This window comes from Chelonoidis abingdonii, chromosome 3 (genome assembly GCF_003597395.2).
Source record: "Chelonoidis abingdonii isolate Lonesome George chromosome 3, CheloAbing_2.0, whole genome shotgun sequence".
Taxonomy (NCBI): Eukaryota; Metazoa; Chordata; order Testudines; family Testudinidae; genus Chelonoidis; species Chelonoidis abingdonii.
The window spans coordinates 136,580,002-136,593,708 of record NC_133771.1 but is presented as its reverse complement, the minus strand read 5'-3'; positions in this window follow the sequence as shown (position 1 = coordinate 136,593,708).

The window sequence follows — 13,707 nt, the reverse complement described above, 5'->3', positions numbered from 1 at the left end:
GCCCCTGTGTCTCTCCCTGGACCCAGTGCCCTTTTACCTGGGGCTGCCCCCTGGCAGTAACCCCCTTCTCTCAGGGTCTCTCCTCCCTGGGAAACCCCCACCCTCTATCACCACTTCACCTCAGTATATGGCTACTGCCAGTCATTGTCTAGCTCCCCACACTGGGGCAGACTGCAGTATCAGCCTACTCATCACTGGCAAGGATGGTTTGGACCTGCTGCCTTGGCCTACCCCTGGGCTGCCCTCTGCAACCCCCAGTATCTTTTAGTCCAATGCTAGGCCGCAGCCTGGGGCTTTCCAGGCTGGAGCTCCCCAGCTCCTCTGCCTTTCCCCAGCCCTGCTCCCTCAGGTACCCTGTCTCAAGCTCCCTGCAGCCAGGCCCATCTCCCTCTACAGCTAGAGAGAGAGACTGTTTGGGCTTCTGGCTCACAGCCTCTTATAGGGGCCAGCTGGGTCTGACTGGGGCATGACCCCAGCTGCAGCCACTTCCCCCAATCAACCCAACCTAAAAGCTGCTTTCTGTAGCCACAGCCCCCTCCCAGGGCTGCTTTTACTCCTTCAGGGCAGGAGTGGGGGTCCACCCCGCTACATGGGGGTGTTGAGAAAATAAATTATTTAATATTTATGAAGCACGCAGATACCATAGTGAAGAGCTCCATAGAAAAGCCCATAAGGAAATGTAATAATTCTGTCCTCAGAGCAGGGTTTGATTAGTGTGCAGTAGATAAATCCTAGGGCCACACATTGAACAATGAGAAGAAAACAAATGTTGATATAGTTGCTCATTATAAGCACTGTCCGTGCTCTGTGTTGAATGAGGCACGGGACCTGTGGAAAAAATGGTATGTGATCGTTTAATTAAAGAATGTACACGAAGCCTCCTATTGCAAGACAAACCCAAGAAAGAAACCAACAGGACTCCACTGGCCATCACATACAGTCCTCAGCTAAAACCCCTCTAACGCATCATCAGGGATCTACAACCCATCCTGGACAATGAGCCCACACTTTCACAGGCCTTGGATGGCAGGCCAGTCCTCGCCCACAGACAACCTGCCAACCTGAAACGTATTCTCACCAGCAACTGCACACCGCACCATAGTAACTCTAGCTCAGGAACCAATCCATGCAACAAACCTCAATGCCAACGCTGCCCACATATCTACACCAGCACCCAGCAACACCATCAAGGACACTAACCAGATCAGCCACAACCATACTACCGGTTCATTCACCCTGCACGTCCTCTACCCATGTAAATACTATGCGCTATCATTATGGCCAGCAATGCCCCTCCCTGCTATCTGCTCCATCCGCAGCGCACACTGGAGCAGTGCACTATCGGAAAAGGATAAATGGACACCAAATCAACATATTGAAGGAATGGCAAATATTACAAACACCTGTAGGAGGGACCACTTCAACCTCCCTTAGGCCACACTATAGCAAATCTTAGAGCGTGGCCATACCTGCAGCAAAAAAAACTGTCAGACTTTAGACTTCACAAAGAGAAGCTGCTGAAGCTATTCAATTCATTCTGCAAATTTGACACCATCAGGCTTCAGGATTAATAAAAAAGACTGTGAATGGCTTGCCAACTACAAAACCAGTTTCTCCTCCCTTGGTTTTCATACCTCAACTGCTAGATCAGGGCCTCATCCTCCCTGATTGAACTAACCTCATTATCTCTAGCTTGCTTGCTAGCATATATATACCTGCCCCTGGAAATTTCGACTACATGCATCTGACAAAGTGGGTGTTCACCCATGAAAGCTCATGCTCCAAAATGTCTATAAGGTGCCACAGAATTCTTTGCTGCTTTTACAGATCCAGACTAACATGGCTATCCCTCTGATGCTTCAGTATAGACACTCGCTACATATATGGGAAGGGTTCTTCTAGCGCTGTAGTTAATTCACCTCCCCAAGAGGTGGTAGCCAAGTTGGCAGAAGAATGCTTCCATTGACTTAGCGCTGTCTACACCGGGTGTTAGGTGAACAGAGCTAAGTCTCTCAGGAGTGTAGATTTTTCATACCCCTGAGACATAGCTATGCCGATGTAAGTTTCCAGTGTAGACCACCCCTAAGAGATAGTTCCTGCCCTAAAGACCTCGCAGACTAATGAGATGAGTCAGACAGAAGGTGGGAAGAGAGAGCCATGAAGTGATCTGTTCACATCACACAGCAGGACAGCAATTAAGCAAGGAATAGAAGCCAGGGCTCCTGACTCTTAGGCCAGCTCCCTGTCCACTGAATCACATTGACTGTCCGATGTAAAGCTTCCTTTGAACCAATTGGGGTTGGGTACTTATGTCTATAGGCAGAAGTTGGCCTATAGTCAAGACTAGTTTTAAAATATACAGTTATTGAAATTGGGGATTGCTTAACCTGTCTGGTAAAGCAAGAACTCAACCAAACCTCTAACCAAATCCAAACCTCTCTTGGAGTAAAGCACACACACACCAAACACAAAAACAGTATTTTGTTTGGTGTGGATTTTCAAGTGTTCTCTACACTTCTTGGTTTCAGCCAAGATTTAGGAGCAAGTACTGTTACATGAAGCCCTTATGCCTATTGCAGCCACATTCTTAATCCCATAGTCTGAAGAGTTTAGTCTGTCTTTGTATGTGTGTGTACAGGGCCTAGCATTGTGAGGTCCCCAGTTTTGATGGGGACCTCTGTGATTTGCAGTGATGTAAATATTAAATAATAATCCAAATTTAATGTGAGTCCAAAAACCATGGAAATCTGTCAACACTGTCAACCCTAAGCATTTAAATATATTGTATCTAGCCCCATAAAATCATGATATGTTTAAAAATCATTAGATTTTTTTCTTTAAAAAAATACATTTTGGATTCTTTATATTTGCCTTCTGGTTTTTTAACCTGAAGGTACACGGGGGAAAAGATTTTTTTTCCAAACTTGTCGCTTGAACAATGAACTGCAAACTTAATTTTTAAAAAATGGAAGCTGACATTCTCATATAATAATGTGATTTGAGGAGCTGGAGTTGTAGGAAAAACATCAAATATTGGAAGAGCTGTGATGAGATCGTGAGAGCTGCCAATGCTAGTCTCTAGGCCAAATTCAGTGTTCGATGTATATAGGAACAAGGTACATGCAGGGCCAGCTCCAGGTTTTCTGCTGCCCCAAGAGCACTAACAAAAAAAAAAAAAGCAGCTGCAGCAGCATGATCTCGCCACTCCACTCTTCGGCGTCCATTCAGTGGCAGGTCCTTCACTCTGAGAGGGAGTGAGGGACCCACCGCCAAATTATCACCCGAGACCCAGACGTGCTGCTCCAATAGTGGTCGGAGGAAAGCCCGTTGGTATAGGTCGCCCCAAGCACCTGCTTCTTTAGCCGGTGCCTGGAGCTGGCACTGGGTACATGTCAGGTGTAAATCAGTCAGAAAATCAGTATAAGTGGGTAGAACTGAATACCAAATTTTCTGTTCATGTTACAGTACTTGAATTCTACATGTACTGTAGATACATGCAGAATGGGATATTCCCATTGCAAACAATTAGACCTGTCTGTAAAGCAGTTCAAATGAGAGCTTAGCCATGGGTAACACGGGGGGCATCTTTGTAAAGAAGCATTTGTACAGTTGAAATATTGGTGGAGGAAGGGGGTGGGGAGGTTCTGCAGTTTCGGAGACTTCAAAGGACAGGCTCACAAAACAAACACAGTCCTGAGAGAGGACTATGAAAGAAAAGGAAAGGAAGGATAAAAGTGACTCTCATTGGGTGAAATGAAGTGAACCTCTCGGGTTTCTTGGAAAAGGGTGCGGAGAACTCTTCCAGCATGTCATTCATGTGACCGCCTGGAGCCAAGTAAAGAGACGCTTTGGGTTCAAGTATTTCACATCATGTGACTGTGCTCAGGACTTGTGTGTGAGCCTTTCCCCAGCATTGTGGAGCTGATGCTTTGCCATCTCGGTTCCTTTGGTATAAGGTTTTTGTCCATATATTCTGGATAGGCAGAGTTACTGTCTCTGCACAGGCACAACAATATCACAGGCGATGATGCAGCCTAACAGAGGAAAAGGAAGTGGTCAAAAGTCCAAGTCATATACTACCCCTAAATTCACATGTACCACTCCCACTGGGCCTGATTCTGATCCCACACCCATGTAAATCCTGAGTAAATCCATTTTAGTCAATAAGGTTACACTGATGTAAAACTGCTGTGAAATCAGTCTTGCTGATTTCATTGGGACCGATTCGTGCGTAACCTTAGGGCACATTTTTTTTTTAATAAAACAATCCTGCTTTGTCATTATTGGTTTGTTATTTTGCTCATTGCTGTTTAGCATAGAACCATTAGGAAGTTTGAAATGGAAAGCTGTTTCCTTGCCATCTTTCACTTTCTTTGGTTAAGCATGCACACACTGCTTTGTTATTGCAGGCTCCGTCGGCACTGATTTTTCTTATGGAAAAAAAGTGCGTCAAAGGATTTGTTTTGAGAAAGAACACAAAGAATTACATGGGCTTTGCAAACAGAATAAACAAAATAGGTAGGTCAAGAGTTAGGCATGCCAACCATAACAGTATCTCTTTAAACACATAACAGAGTAAGTTTCCCATAGGCTCAGTTTTCAACATCAGTAAGTCATTGTTCCATATCACTGTTCTAATGAGGACAAAGACTTTGACATGAGGCTGTTCAAAAAATGCAGAGCTCCAGCTACTCCATTAGCTATTTTATTAACGAAAGAATGTACAAAGGCCAAATCTTCAGCTGGTGTCAATCAGTGTAGCTCCATTGACTTCAGTGGAGTCACACCTACTTAGCCAGCTGAGGATTGGTCTCAATGATGTTTAAATGGGTTATTTCATAAAATATATTTTATATCTTGAGTTTTACATAGCGCTGAATTACAGGCTTCTTTCTGTTCTCCCTTCCTGCCTCTCCACGTTGGGGAAGAGATCTTTCCGCCTCTTCCTATGCTGCTCTCGTCATTAGAGAGTTAGTTACTGAAGGTAGGTCTGATTCTGATCTCAGGCTGGTATAAGGCAAGAGTAACTCCAATGGAGTCAATGAACTTATACTAAATTAAAACTGGTGTTAGTGAGATCAGAATCAGTAGCTGGAGTGACTGAGTAGGTGAACAATATAAGTTAAGCACACAGCTATAGGTTACACAAGGGCATGGACACTATAACCTGTTTTATGGTTTGAGGGACTGTTGTCCAGGACACTCACTGTATCTCTTGCTCTCTTCCCAAAGTGCCACAGGATCTCCATTTTCCATGTGGACAGTAGAAGGAGACTATTTATTCTCTGATGTGAAAAACACCAGTGTTAACAGTATCACCTGTCTACCATTACACAGCAGTGTCAATATGAGGTATGTGCTCTCCTTCTGGTGTGGGACTTGAATAGGGTGAACAGATGTCCCAATTTTACAGAGACAGTCCCGATGTTTGCAGCTTAGTGTTATATAAGTGCCTATTATTCCCCACCCCCTGTCCTTATTTTTCATACTTGCTGTCTGGTCACCCTAGACTTGAACTTAGTTTTCCTGCCTGGAAATGAGTTCTGGGCCATACTATACAATAGGTTTTAATAGCAATTCTGTTTCCATGTAGCATTACATTTGAGCTCTATCAATTTAATAGTAACACACAGTCCCAAGATTTGAACCTCTATCTCCTGCATAACTCAGTCTGTCATATCTCCTGGCTCAATGCCTGGAGAGTGGTCTTCGACCACTGGCTTTTTACTCGTGATGTGCATATTTGTTCCACTCAATGTTTTACATGTTTGCAGCCAGAATCCTGGTTCATAAGCAATTAGGAGAAGCATAAACTGGGAGAAGCAAAAGCAAGGGGGGTTGGGAGGGATGAGGACAGGGGGCAATGCAAATCAAAACCAGAACCTCCTACCATGCATGAGCATTCCACAGGCTGTTCAATGTCAGGAGGGGGAGGGGAGTGCAGTAACCTACTCTCTTTTTTTGTAAGTTGAAGTAGATGAGTTTACCAAAGCAATGACTGCTGGGGTTTTATTCCCACCACCCCCTCCCTTGTGTGGCTCGTGTTTTTTGGTTTTGATTGTAATATTGCTTTTCAAGATGCTGCTTAATGACCAGTGGCAGATTAGCCACTGGGCTGAGGGCCCTGGCTAACTGGGGGGCCCCTGTGCCCCGACCTTGTCCCCGGAAGAAGCTGTGGGATGGAGGAAGCCCCCGCCCCCCACCCCCCCATCCCTGGCAGAAGACGTGGGGTGGCAGGGGAAGCCCCCTTGCCCAACCCCGCTCTCCGGCAGAAGCGCCAGGTGGGCAGGGCAGGAGAAGCCCCAGCGCCCTGACCCTGGTCACCTGCAGAAGCGATGGGAGTCATGGGGGAAGTGCCAGCACCTGGAACCCCACTGGGGTCCTGGGACTGTAGGAGCTCACACTGTCTTCTGCAGACCTGGCAAGGTGTAGGGACAGAGCTTCTCCAATCTTGGGGCCGCAGTGTGGGGGAAAGCAGAAAGGAGCAAATTGGTTGGGGGCCGCAGTGGGGAGGCAGAATGGAGGGGACCCAGGGGGAACAGGGGTGCAGCCCCAGGGAAGAGGGAGAAAGGGATGGGGCTGTGGGCAGGACTCAGGCAGAGGGGGTGGAATGGGGACAGGGATCATAGGCAGAAGGGATGGGGAGGGGCCTCCCACTTGCTCTAGCCCAGGGCCCCAGGAGACCTTAATCCAGCTCTGATAATGACAAGGGAATAGCAGAAGCACAGAGTAAGTCCAAAGCAAAGAAATTCATGAAAAGCCTATTGAGTTACTGTCGCTTTTTCGGCTATGCCAAACCAATAGCACTTGCTAACCAATTATTTCGTTTTCTTCCCCTCTTCCCCCTGACCTGCTTTCCCTAAAAGAACACTCTGAAACTATTGTCTGAGGGGGCTCAAACCTCCTCACCCTTCCCTTCCCATCCATCTCCCCAGAGAATAACAAATTAACTATTTCATATGAAAATTAGTTGTAAGATCCTGCTCCCACTGTGAGAAACAGGCCACTGTATCATTTTACTTTTGCAAAAAATGAGTGTGTGAGTTTAGTACTCTTGAATGTGAGTGACTAGTGGCACTGGTGTGACACCAGTACAGAACAATGCAATCTTCCTCCCCCGCAGTTCTGCCAAAGCATCTTCTCCTAACCAGCAACATCCCTGTCATTCCAGCCCAGGATATCCATGAGCCTCAATACTGACCAGCAGCAGCTTTGATATTCCAGCTTGTGGCAGAGACTATCAATCATGCTGCATTGTACCAATATGTATTCTGGCTCTGTGGGGGGAGTATTAAAGGATAGGAGTGGGTTGTTCCTAAGTGTCTAAGGGAGTTAGGAGCACAAATCCTATTGATTTTTTCAATGAGTGTTGGGTGCTTGGGTTCTCTTGGTGTTTTTTTAAAATCCCACAATTGATTCCTAAACCTTGGTGAGATAACATGAGCTATAAATTTGGACAGAACTTTGCCAATGTTTCTTCACCCTTGAAGGCAGAATTGGCCTACTGGTTTACTTGGGGTTATATCCTGAGTGGCAGGCACCTCACAATACATATCATCCAATACTCAGAAGCATTCTACCTTAGCAAACAGTACACTAGAGAATGTCCTCACATCATCCACATGTTTAAAATAACCAGTCTGTCAATGGTATTAAACATAAGTGCAGAAAATACATTCAGGAAAATTCTAGTTCACATGCCACATTTCCCTTTGCAATACAACAGTAGCCTCAGTGGTATTATACAGTGTAAGAAATCCAGCCTCTGTTCATATGTACACTAATAATTATTTTAATATCAATTGCCAGCCATGAGGAACTGTAGACACCAGCAGCTTCGTACACAATGTAAGAGGACTGGAAAAACAACACCTTCAGTTATTAACTTAGCATCTCTTCTCCAATACTATTACAACAAACCACTAGCTCAAAGACACCCAAAGTTAAATTCAGGCAGCTTTTCTGTGTTTGGGGAAGGAAAGAGCTTTTGTATTGTGTGCATTTTACATTATAAAGCAGGAATTGCAACATAAAAAGTCTTTAGGTCACTGGTTTATTTTATCAGTACCCTGGCATGTAGACTCATAACTAATAATACTTTGCACTTTTAGAACATCTTGCATCTGAGGATCTCAAAGCCTCCTAGAAATATGAATTATTTCTACCCTACTCCAGGGAAAGTAGATCAAACTATTCTACAGACAAAGGAACTAGAGTGCAGAATGACTCTGGACCTGATTTTTTGCAACTGTGTATCCACCATTACATGTGCCTTGTTTGGGCAAACAAATGTGACTTTTTCATGTGCATATGACCAGTTGAATACACAACTGTCCAAATGCAGCACAGGGTGAAATTCATCCCTGGGCAGAAGACCAGCAGAAAGTCTGTGCTGACTCTTAGTTCAGCAATGGATTTCATCCATAGATAATGGACATGTGTGCGTACAAGTGGGATGTGTGGGTGTGCACTCATTTTAATAATAAGATCCTAAGTGTGTTACCCAGGATCACAGAGCCAATTAGTGCCAGAAGTAAAAATAGATGGACCGACTGTCTCCTGCTCTAACCATTGGATAATACCAACTCTCTCTCTCAAAAGAAAACGCTCCAACAGTTAAAGTTGAGGGTGAAGGATGTTGGCGATTCTGTACTGCCAGTCTTGGGGACACAAGGGAACCACTTTTTAAAACACTGTCTAGAGAGTTACCAGTTCTACTCCTTGAGCACCACCATTCCCTACATTGTATCACCTAACAGCCCTTTCCTAAATGCTCTTCCTTTATTATCTTTAAATGTAATTTCTTCCTGGGTTAATATTGCTGAAACTGTTGGTGAAGCCTTTCACCACCACTTGTCATCAGATCCATCTCCACCACATTATTTCTCTAGCTCCTACGGTGTATAGTGGATCTGGGATTTGTTAGCAATGCACTGGATCATAATTTGGGACACTCCCAAGTCGAAAGCTAGCTTTGTAGAGTCAAGGTGAAATCCTGCACCTACTGAAGTTAATGGGAGTTTTGCCATTGACTTACATAGGGCCAGGATTTCACCCTGACAATCTATCTGTCTAGGTAATCGTATGCCCGTCCTCACCCCATCACCGTTGTATCTGAGCACCTTGAGAACTTGCTGCTTCTAATATCTATGAATACACCTAGAACAGCAGAGTAGATAAAGAGACACAAGTAAGTTGTAAAAAGTATTGAAGTCAGAGACAGGATGAATAGATTCTTATAGTTTAAGTCCGAAAGTGTCCATTATATTATCTAGTCTGATCTCCTGTATATAAATTTCACCCAGTTATACCCATACAAACTCATTTGAGTTTAACTCCTGGATTAATGGACTTCAACTCTGATACATTATGATAATTCCTATGTTCTTATATTCTTTAGAAAGTCCTTGACCGTCCTGTTCTATGTGATAACTGAGTCCATTACGGAGATGATACAGATGGGCACCATATGAGCAAGCCCAACAAAATGATTGTGTGGAGTAATTATGGCATTTCTGAGTTCATAGTACATTTATGTCAGGGAGTACTTGTAGGAAGGGAAATTTCAAATTAAAAAGTATGGGAGGTGGTGGGGGGAACAATCTTCTAATCTGGAGGGGCCTATCAGGCAGAGAAATAATTTACTGAGGGAAATAATTAAAGCATCATGGCTTGAGTTTTCTGAGGAAAAAATTAGATGAGACATATGTACAGACCGGGTAGAAGAGGCCCTGTACTTGTGTGAGGAGGCTGGACTAGACAGTCCCTTTCAGTGCATGGCGTTTTTTTTTTAACTTTTGCTGCTGCTGTGTTTAAACTGGTGAACATCTGTTATCCACCTGACACAACATAAAGCTGCAAATGTTAGGAATGGAACATGCAGTATTGGGACCAAGATGTGAAGTGTGTTCTTCATGTGTCTCAGGGCCCTAATTTTCATCTCTCATTATGTCAGTAGGAATTAGACGTACATTTAGAAAATAAGCAACCCAAAGCAATGCGTGCTAATGAACAGGTGTGACATTATACCCCATATTCTTTATGGAAATATGCTTATGATATGGATATGGCATAACTGAGATATATTTTATGCAAGATGGCTCTTATAAGTTATCATTGGAAAGGTTATGATTTACCAGATGTGATTATCCAATTTATATGCATGTATCATTTCTGTATCTAAAGTTAGGAATATTGACTACGTAACAAATACAACTGCGTGTGTATTTGGAAGACACCCACCAGACAACAGGCCATCAGCTTTGATCGGCCATTAGGAGGAAACAATAAGACTTTTAAGATACTAATCTCTCTCCTTATTGAGATGAAATCTGGGACGTAGCTATGACACTACTAGGTCAGGTGGTCCTGTCACCTGGTGCTAAACACCATCTTGGACTTCTAGTAATTTTCCACTAAAAGGAGAAGGAGGTCTAGATAGATTGAGAAACAAAAGATTCCTGCCATATGTAAATCCTATTTAAGGCTGGAGAGTAAGGCAAACAGGACTCTTCTCCATTGCCTTCCTGCCCAAGAAAAAAGACTGCTGAAAGTACTTGAAGAGACAAAGGAACTGAGTGGTGGGAAAGGCAAGGGTTGGTCTAGATTAAGACAGAGGAGTCTAGTCTGTAAAAAGAACTAACTGGGGAGATAGCTCAGTGGTTTGAGCATTGGCCTGCTAAACCCATGGTTGTGAATTCAATCCTTGAAGGGGCAATTTAGGGAGCTAGGGCAAAAATCTGTCAGGGGATTAGTCCTGCTTTGAGCAGGAGGGTGGACTAGATGACCTCCTGAGGTCCCTCCCAACCCTGATTCTAGCTGTAAGCTGTAGAAACTCTGCAGTTTGCCTGAAACAACAGCATGCAAAATTACTTCTTGAAACCAGTCTCTTTAAGATCTTAAGCTTAGTGTGCATGTTTTGTTTTATTTGCTTGGCAATCTGCTTTGTTCTGTTTGTTATCCCTTATAATCACTTGAAATCTGCCTTTTATAGTTAATAAACTTGTTTTTCTTTGTCATTAAACCCAGTTTGTGTAATTTATAACTGGCAAGGGCAAGAAGTTGTGCATATCTTCCACCACATTGAGGGCGGGGGTGAATTTATGAGCTTATAGTGTATAGATTTCTCTACAGCGCAAGACAATGTTATTTTGGGTGTACTTTCCAAAGGGGAGCTGCACTTGAGTGCTGGACAATTTCCTAGCTGAGCCTTCTCATAGAACGTTGTTTGCAGATTCTGTGTGATTCTACAGCTGGTGCATCCCTACCTGTGTGTGTGTGCTATCAGAGGGCAGAGAGCCTGATTCAGCAAGATGAAGGGAAAGAGGGACCAGGCTAGTGGAGCAGGTGGGCTCATGAAATCATAGTACATCAGGTGGCATCCCAGATGGGGGTCCAAACCATCACAATAGGTATCTCTTTCCAAAGGTGTTTAGAGTTAGATTCTGCTCTCTGCTATGTTATGTCAAAATACTTATGTCACTCAGGGGTGTGAAAAATGCATCCGAGTGTTGTAGCTATGCCAATAAAACCCCTAGAGTATATGTAGTTATGTCAACGAGAGAGTGCTTCTGTCAATGTAGATAACGGCATTTGGGGAGGTGCTGTTCCTACACAGACAGAAAACCTCCTTCTGTCAGTGCAGGTTGTGTCTACACTAGGGGGCTATGCCGTGTTGTGCTAACATAGGCTCTGTAGGTAGATATATCCTAACTCCATGGACTTCTAATTAATGGGAGGCAGCATGTCCTAGTGGATATGACACTGGACTAGGAATCAAGATACATGGATTCTATTGTAGTATCTGCTACTGATTTACTGTGTAATTTGCACAAGTTACTTCACCTATCTGGGGCTCAGTTTCCTCATCTGTGAAATGGTGATAATGATACTCACCTTCTTTTGTAAAGACCTTTGGGTGAACAGATGTAAAGAGCTAAATATTGTATTCTATATAAAGAACATCAGTGGGGCGCAGAGTTGCTGATTTCAGCCACCTGCAGCCTATCTCTAGTTACCTGTAGATAATCTATTAGAGAAGAGTTGGGAGTTTCTCTGCAGGTGACATGATATTTCTTGTTAGGAACAATCAATGTAGATGCCTAGGGCCAGATTCTGATATTGGTTGCAACAGTGCATATCCAAGGTAATTGAACAGAGAAGACTTATTACTCCAGTTTAACAGAAAGCAATAAGTAAATGGCTCTTTGTTATCATAAAAGAAGTTGGGTGAACTCTGAAGTGATACTCAGAATAAGATGAAGCACAACTTTACAAGAGTATTGTCATTTAATATTGATATGATGGTAGTGCCTAACAGCCTCAACCAGGTTGAACCCCATTGTGCTAGGTTCTATATAAAGATATACTAAATGACAGTACCAGCCTCAAAGAGCATGCAGTGTAAAAGATAAGATGTAAACAGTTGGATTCAACAAACACATAGTCTGGGGTAAAGTGTGGTGAGGGGAGACAAAGTGACAAATACAAGAGGATGTGCACAATTCTTAAAAACTCCTTGAATGAAGCAGACGACAGGGCCTCTTGTTCTCTGAAGCCATTCTTGCTATGCAGACAATCATCTTTGAGAAAGGAGAGCTTTCTGTGCCACTTCACACAGACCTCAGTAATACGATAGCTTTGCAGACGTCTGCTTGGAAATGTAGATGCTTTTAAGCCACCGTGCCCTAGTTCTTAACTTCAGTTTGCTAAGCATGAAAACACACAATGGAAAATAAAATACACTCGCTATTTCCAATTAGGAATGGGCTTTTATTTATTCCTTCCCCGAAAGCAGTCATGTTTAGTTAAGAGTACAACTAGGTTATGGTTGGGAGACATGCGGTCTTAGCACAGCCCTAGGAGCCATGCACTCCTGAGTCAGAATCCAGCTCTGACATTGACTTCTTCTGTGCCCTTTGAGGCTGGGTTTTTCAAAGGAATCGAAGAACATTAAGCACCCAATATTCATTAGATTTCAATGAGAGTTGGGTGCCTAAATCCTTTAGGCTCCTTCAAAAATTCTAACTGTAGCTAATGTGTCTGTTCCCCCAGCTCTAAAATGGAGATAATGATACCTACTTTGCATGGAAGTAGAATTAATTGGTCTGAAGATATAAGGTGCCACATAGGTGCAAGTATTATTATTATGATATTGCTTATATCTATCTCATCATCTGTGGGAGCATGAAAGGAGGGCCAGCTTCTATCTCTCCAGCAGACACCACCTGCTTTCGTACTTGTGGAATGTTCTTCACTGGTTCCTATCCCATCACTGTCTGAACCCTTTTATTGGATTCTAAGCCTCTCCATAGGGTGATTATGGTATTTACAAACAATCCCACTTTGCTTAGAGGAGGCTTATCCTAGTGTGTGAAATAAACTTAAGTATTAAAAAAAAAAAAAAGACTCTGCTGGGAATAAAGTACTCCAAGGAGGATCCAACCAATCATTTGCTGCTCTAAGTCACAGTGACAAAGTGTATATAACTTCTGAACATACACCTCTCCCAGAAGACTGTTTCCAGCTTCCAGAGCAAAGTTTGTATTCTGCTCCAAGCCCTTCCTCCTTCAGTGTGGTTTTCAGTTGGATGCCAAAAGCTGAAGCAAAAGCTCATAACATGCCAATTACCCTGGCCTCAAAACCACAAATGATTGTATACAGCTGTTGGCAAATGAAACCTTGTTCCAAACATTTAATACCTAATTG